Source organism: Lathyrus oleraceus, chromosome 6 (genome assembly GCF_024323335.1).
Source record: "Lathyrus oleraceus cultivar Zhongwan6 chromosome 6, CAAS_Psat_ZW6_1.0, whole genome shotgun sequence".
NCBI classification, from domain to species: Eukaryota; Viridiplantae; Streptophyta; class Magnoliopsida; order Fabales; family Fabaceae; genus Lathyrus; species Lathyrus oleraceus.
In genome coordinates, this window is record NC_066584.1 from 87488069 (window position 1) to 87495430 (window position 7362).

A 7362-nucleotide genomic window follows, 5' to 3' on the forward strand; every position below is an offset into this window, starting at 1 on the left:
ACCGAGTCATTGAAATTACAACTTCAACATACAAAATGCAGGGTATGGAAATATGAGTTGGACATGTTAGATTGACAAGTTTAACTAGTTTGTTTATTTAAAAGTCATAATTAATTGTATGATTTTCTTTGAAGAAAAGTAATTTAATTTCATGATTTTATCGTTATGTTTATAAGAAATTTTCATGTTATTGATTTTAAGATTAAGAAATATGGATGTTTATTTAAATGATAGAGGTATTTGAATTGTATTTCTTTAATTTTTATATATACATTTTTGTTAGCATATAATTAAAATTGAAGAGTGTAGAGTTGAAATGAATTTGAGTAAATTAAATCATGCAAACTCCATAGTATAATTAGACTTTAGCCAATTAAAAAAGAAAATAGAGATAGTTTATAAATAAATATACAAAAAGAAAGAAAGAAAAGAGATAGAAATGAGGTGAGAAGCCAGTGAAAGAGTAACAAAAGGTGTACAAAATGCAGGAGCTAGCTACTGCAGTCGGTGCTCTTATAAGCATCATCTATGTGAAAAGAGTGAGGAAGGAACAAAACTTTCATTTTTGTGTATAGTGATTGTGATAGCAATGAATCGCATCTTACGTGATATTGTTGCTTGGTTGTCTGAGAAGTCCCACACCGGTTACGTTTGCAAGTTATTTATTGTTTATATAATACACACATACCATCTGTTAATGTCCCTTCGGGGACATCCGATAAAATTGGAACGATACAGAGAAGATTAGCATGGCCCCTGCGCAAGGATGACACGCACAAATCGAGAAATGGTCCAAATTTTTTTTGACTTTTTTTTCCTTCGTCTTCATCTGCTTCGTTTTCTCGTTTTACCTTGTCCCTTTCATTTGCTGCAGGTAATGACTTTCATCTGCTTCGTTTTTGTTTTACCTTGTTCCTTTCATTTGCATTTGCTTCAGGTAATGACTGTACATTTGTCACCTTGCAAATCTCTGTAGGTAACATTAGGTTTAGGTTTAGGGTTGATTAAATTCTGTATGTATTTATTTACGTATAGAATCAGAAATATGTCCTAATGTTACATGAGGGCATGATCTTGTAAAACTCTATGTCTCTCTGGTTGCAAAGAATTGATAACTTTTTTTGTGAGTTTCATTATTTATTACATTAGGTATAATAAGGTTGTATGCACCTGCCATCTGCATTTCATTATACACTTTTGTGTTTTCCTTTCTGCATATTTCACTCACTACTTACTACTGCTTCTGCATATCCTCATCTACCCAATTCGCGGTCTAGAAGAATAATTAGTAGACCGATAGGGGGATGACGGGTGCCATTCAGGACTATTGTTAGACTTGGTCTCTATTCTGATTCTGTTGTATCTTTCATTTTGCTGACGTAAACCTTTTGCTCTCTTTCCTTTCAATAAAACCATTATTTCAGTGCTCTAAATTTTAAGCTTCCGTCAATCTCTACAGTTGCCTTGCCATCAAAGACGAGAGCTTCATCAACATGAAAACCAACTTTATCAATCCACATATGAATCTAGTTTTTCTAGGAAACATGATCTAAAATCTTTTAAGAGGATAACATACACCTAGGAGAGTATCACTCAGAAGTTGCTATTCATACAGAAACAGAACTCAATAAACCTAGGGGCTAGACTAGAGCTCAAACTCAAAACATGCATGTTGGGCTAAACTATCATCACATACCTCCACAAGAGTCCGATGTGGATGAGTATTAATGCAACCGAATCAAAGTGTCTCAAACAAAATGGAAAACTAATCAGGCCATTGCAGAGTTAAGGAATGAGCTTAGCCAATCTGAAACTGTCTTAATTTCAATTGTTGAATTTCTAGATATCTCATCTTTCACATGATAGTTAAGATTTTGCATAATCTCATCCTAATTATTCTCTCTGGAACAATATTTTGCTATTCCCTGTTGTATTTATACCATTACATCAGATGCAAAAATATGATTCATTCAGCCTTCTATTGTTCTATCTTGTAAAAGATATTTCTCCTTTAGTTTCCCTTGAAATGAGAAGTCTAGTCATTAGCACCATTGCAGTTATTGTGTGGCCAAATTCATGTAACGTAGTCACAAGTTTCACATTTTGTGCAGGTTTTGGGGTGAGAACTTTATTCCAGTCTAGCTTCCTAACATTGAATATGCATCAATGGCCATTAATGACATGAATCCACAATTAAAGGAGAAGCTTGTTGGATAGGCTTGTCACGATCTGAATGAATTGGCTTCCCGAGCAATACACATCGATAGTAAAGGGAGAATAAACATGTTGGCCGAGGAAGAGGCCATCATTGGTATGGAGGAATCATAAAATGATATAGCAGTCGGTCCTACGACAAATTTATTAGCAATTGAAATTCTAAATACGAAAAGCTACTCATGTCCTCCCTTGAACCCAACTAAAGGAAAGGGCACCATTTCATAAGAAGACATAATAGAATATATTGTTTACCTTCTTCCTTTCATTTGATTCTTTTTGATGCAGGTAATGACTTCTCTTTTCAGTTATTTTCGTTACTGTCCATGCTTGCTTATATGTTGGAAGAAACTTGGTACCTAACATTATTCAAAACTTGACTAGGTTTAGGTTTAGGGTTGATTAAATTCTGAAAGCTATTTTATTAACTATTTATTGCTTTTTATTTCTGTATAGAATCAGAAATGTGATCACCGCCACTTACATCTGCATTTCATTTGATTTCTTTATACACCTGTGTTTTCCTTTCTCCATATTTCACTGACTAGTAGTGTTTCTGCATATCCTGTACATGATTCAGTTATTGAGTCAACATCTCTCCAAACCTCATCAAGTTCACTACCTATTCGCGATTAATAACTCTTTCGCCAAGGGCCTTTTATATCCTGCATCTTCTGACTATTTTTATTTTGTTGTTGCAGATTTTAATTGGCCCACTGTCGCTACTTCTAGAGAGTCTGTGACTGGCTATTGTGCCTTTCTTGGATCATCTCTAATCTCCTAGAAATCATCGAAGCAATCTACACTTTCTAAATAAAGTTAAGAAGCTCAACACAGGAATGCTAATGGCAGAATAGCACGCGTTATGAATGAACCAAAGAGCAATACGTAGAGTGAGGATAGATAATTTTTAATTGATTGAATGCTGTGATTTTTCATTCTGCACCAAGGCAATATAAAGTGGAATTTGTTACAAATTCTCCACAAAAAGTGTGATATTACAATTTCTAGAGGAAGGGCCCACTTAATTGAAAGAAAATTACAAAACCTAAGGTGTAAAACTATAGGGTAAATATTATCTATAACAATACCCGCCCCATAAGGAACACCCTTGTCCTAAAGGGTGGAAGTTAGGAAATTCTTTTAGAAGATCATAATAAAATTCCCAAGTAGCACGGTCTGGAGGGCTGTTTTTCCACTGAACCAGCACCTTTGTAGCAGCCACCCTGCCCCTCTTGACCATTTTTCTATCCAGAATTTTTTCAGGTTCCAGTTGTCCATGAGAAGGAACATCAGTAGTAGCAATGGCATGTGCAGGAGCAGTATTTGGATTAGGATAGAGCTTTAATTGGGAAACATGGAAGACATTGTGAATTCCACTTGCAGCAGGGAGCTCTAATTTATATGCAGCAGAGCCTATTTTGTCCAAAACCTTATAAGGGCCATAGAATTTATGAAGAAGCTTGTGAAATGCAGTGCCTCTGACAGTTATTTGTCGATAGGGATGTAGCTTCAGATAGATATAATCACCTATAGCAAATACTCTCTCACTCCTCCTCTTGTTAGCTTGTTGAGACATATGATTTTGAGGTCTTAGGATATGAAAACGAAGGACCTTAATAACCTCATTCTGATATTCTTAATCTATGTATTAACATATTTCTCTAACTAACTCTAAGCAGGCCATTGTAGAAGATATTTTTTCTTTAGTTTCCCTTGAAATGGGAAGTCTAGTCATTAGTGGATTCAGGGGCCTCTTCATTGAGTATACCATCATACTTGAAATAGCCCTTACTTAAGTTATGAAACAAGTGCAATGGAGCAAGATAGATATATAGTCTTAGAGTCAAGTTAGCTCAGTCACTATCAAAACAGGTTTCTATTTTATAGATGGTGATGTGATTGGATCATTGATGTTAGCTACTACAACAATTCAAAAACTGTTGGAGATTAAGAAAACACGTTTACCATCCAAATCAGTCTATATCTAGGACATTTGCATTAACACCCATCCACATTAGACTCTTGATTGTATGGACACTATACAGAGATTTTTTAGTATGTTCCTGCTTGTGCTTGATAACACCCGTTTCTGCATCAATAGCTACTTCTGACTAATTCTCCTCCGCGTCTACCTTATCCTCTGAATATTTCATATCGTCTTTTTGATAATGTCAGTGAAAATTGTCTAATTCTCGCCAAATAGGTTTTCATTGTTTTTTCCGCAGGTTGGAAAGCACAACATCATAGCCCGAGCTTTTAAAGTTAATAATCCTCAAAGCTGGTGTTTCTTTGGCTGTATATTTAGCTGGTTTCATCTATGCCTTGGTCCTGGTCAATAAAGGCCTATCTAAATCAGATTGACACCAACACAGTCCACAGTCCAATGCTCTTTTAATCTTTCAGGTATTACTTATTTTCACAGATAGCTCCCTGATGACTATTGATTACTAAGAAGTATGAACACGAGAAGTGGTTGAGACAATATTACAGTTTGATGGGTTGTTTATGCAAGTTTTATTTGACTTTGCAATCTGACGAAAGCCTCCTATTAATATTTTGCAAACTGTCACAGAAAAAAGCTGGTGCTACACGTGGAAGAATCGGTAAACCTGAATGTTTTGAAATCATCTACCCCAAGCAATACTCAAACCGTTAAAGATACCCCATCATTCAGCATTAATATCTAAAGCAGGGGTGAAGGTTTTGCTGCAAAAGCAACACAAGAATCACCTCCATCATCAACTTATTTTGAGGTGCACAACACCATTAACTATGTCATTTTAGAAATTGTTGTTGGAAAGATATGTTTGTAAATAGGATTATGATACTTGAAAATGCAAGTCAAAGTTCTGTAACAGTTATTTTGGATCGTGTTAGACTTGTCCTGCTAGAGGTACCGAGTTGTGAGATTAGGTGTGATGCACATATCCTTATTAGCATGAAGGCATATATCAAATAGGCTATATTTAGATATTGATGAAAAATTGACAAGGAATTTATTAATGATATTGGTATCGAGGTCATGGATTTAAACTTGAAGGTTTGAAAATATATGAAATTTATGGCATGGGCTTGGTTAGGTTGTTTGTTTCTGGTCAATAATACTTTTGTATCACCATCTTTTGATGATCTTGAGAACAATATATATTGAACAACAGGAAATACATATGTCTTATTTGTTAAGAGAAATATGGTTAATTTTTAGCTTAAAGAATTCAAAGTTAAATTTGAGGTGTGTGGCATTCAACGATCTTAGATATGCTCATTTTCAAGTATAAAACTAATCGGATATGACTCTTCCTTGCTATATGCAAGTTTTCGGGTATGTTTATTAAGTATTGTGTAAGACTATATCTATTTTCTTGATATTTGTAGGTTTACTTTTCATTTTAAATATGTATACAACCCTAAATTTTGAGTCATACTTATTCTTGTGCACTAGCTCTCCGACTTCTTCTAGTAGGTCGATATTTATTCTCTTTGTTGAATATATCGTAGAACTATTTGCTAAGTCTTATAGGATTCATGCTCAGGTAAGTCCTACTACTACATTTGCATCATATTCATGGACAAATTTGAAGTGTGTTTCGTGTGTTGATGATTGGGGCACAATGTGTAACACTTAGAGTACTCTAATGATCTCATCAACCCAATTTTTTTTTATATAATCAAATCTTTATGTTTTTCAAGCCAACTCAATTGATAGCTGTACAGAGACATTATATGTAGGAGCAGGAGCGCAGACTCGAATCCACAATATCCCATTTGTTAACTTTTAAAGGATGAATTTTAGCCACTAAATTACTTAACCAAAAATAATTCAATAAATGTTTATCAACACGGGTAAACATTTAGTTGTTTTTTATTATATTGTAACTTTATAATTAAATATTCAATTCAATTAATTTATAATTATACATTCAAAGTTATTTATTTAAATTACAATAGTTATAAAATATAAATACTAATTTTGTAGAACTTATTTATGGATCACACGGGTCTAAGTCTAGATTCCTCTCATTTTTAACATATCATTATTAAATTTTACTATTTAAAAGCACTTTTTTTATATATTTTGTTCAACACTTTAAATACTAACCAAATAATAAATATGTTATTAAAAACATTATTATTTTAACTATAAAATTAATTGTTGTTTTCAATATCAAGCTTAAAACACTCCCGTAAAGATGAAAGAAGATGATAACACTCAAACGTTCAATGTGAAATAGAATAATAATGTTGAAATGGGGAGAATTTGAATACTTGAGCCTGGCGCGTTTTCCATCTATTTATAAGAGGATCGGTTGCTAACTGCACACACATAAGGTGACATGAAATGCGACAAAGTGTTTGGATTGATCAGACGTTCAGTATGGATCTCGAGGATAGATTCTCTATTCACAGGGAAAATAAGTCAACCTATATGGCACTAGATGCTATGTGTTACACACTTTTGGGTCTTGGCTTACTCTAGGTCTTGTGAACAACTCGGAACAGGTTCCCCCAAGCCCTTGCTCTGCTAAGCAGGGTAAGGGTTTACAACATGTGTCTTTCTTTAGCCACGATATCATTGGAAATGGACACCCTTGATGTGATGTCATTATTCTCTGAGACATGTATTTAATGTATTTCCATTGCAGGTTACCCTTTCGCCAAGAGTACGTGACACGTTCTTTGTGACGTCTTGTAATGATGCTTTTCCCCTTTAGGGAACATTAGTAATTTAGAAATTGTGTCTCGAGGAAATCTTGATTGTTGGTAGTGTGAGTCATCATATGACTTTCTATGCTTCAAACAAAGTATATAAGAGGTTTGAAGTACACGGTCTCGAGGAAGGTTTTGCTGCAAAAGCAACACAAGAATCACCTCCATCATCAACTTATTTTGAGGTGCACAATGTAACACCCCGATAAAAATAAGATAATTATTTAATTTAAGTTAATATTATATTTATTAATTTAATTAAATAATTGGAATTATTGGATTTTTATTATTATTATTATTATTGGAATAATAATTATTGGAAAATATATATAAGTTGGAAATAAGAAAAAGAGTCCATTTTTTTTGGTAAAGAGAGATTAGCTGAGTTGTATATTGAGAAGATTGTAAGTTTGCATGGTATTCCGTCGAGTATTGTTT

At 33.9% G+C, this 7362-nt stretch overlaps 1 long non-coding RNA gene and 1 other non-coding gene across 2 annotated transcripts; both read left to right on the forward strand.

The window, feature by feature from the left end:
• The first annotated feature begins 451 nt into the window (after window positions 1-451).
• Window positions 452-5296, forward strand: LOC127098233 (uncharacterized). Its single transcript, XR_007793315.1, has 5 exons — window positions 452-874; window positions 2112-2502; window positions 2916-3107; window positions 4443-4620; window positions 4790-5296. It is a non-coding gene; the product is annotated as an uncharacterized LOC127098233 (long non-coding RNA).
• Window positions 700-802, forward strand: LOC127099930 (U6 spliceosomal RNA). The gene has a single exon (XR_007794391.1). It is a non-coding gene; the product is annotated as a U6 spliceosomal RNA (small nuclear RNA).
• Window positions 5297-7362: the final 2066 nt, after the last annotated feature.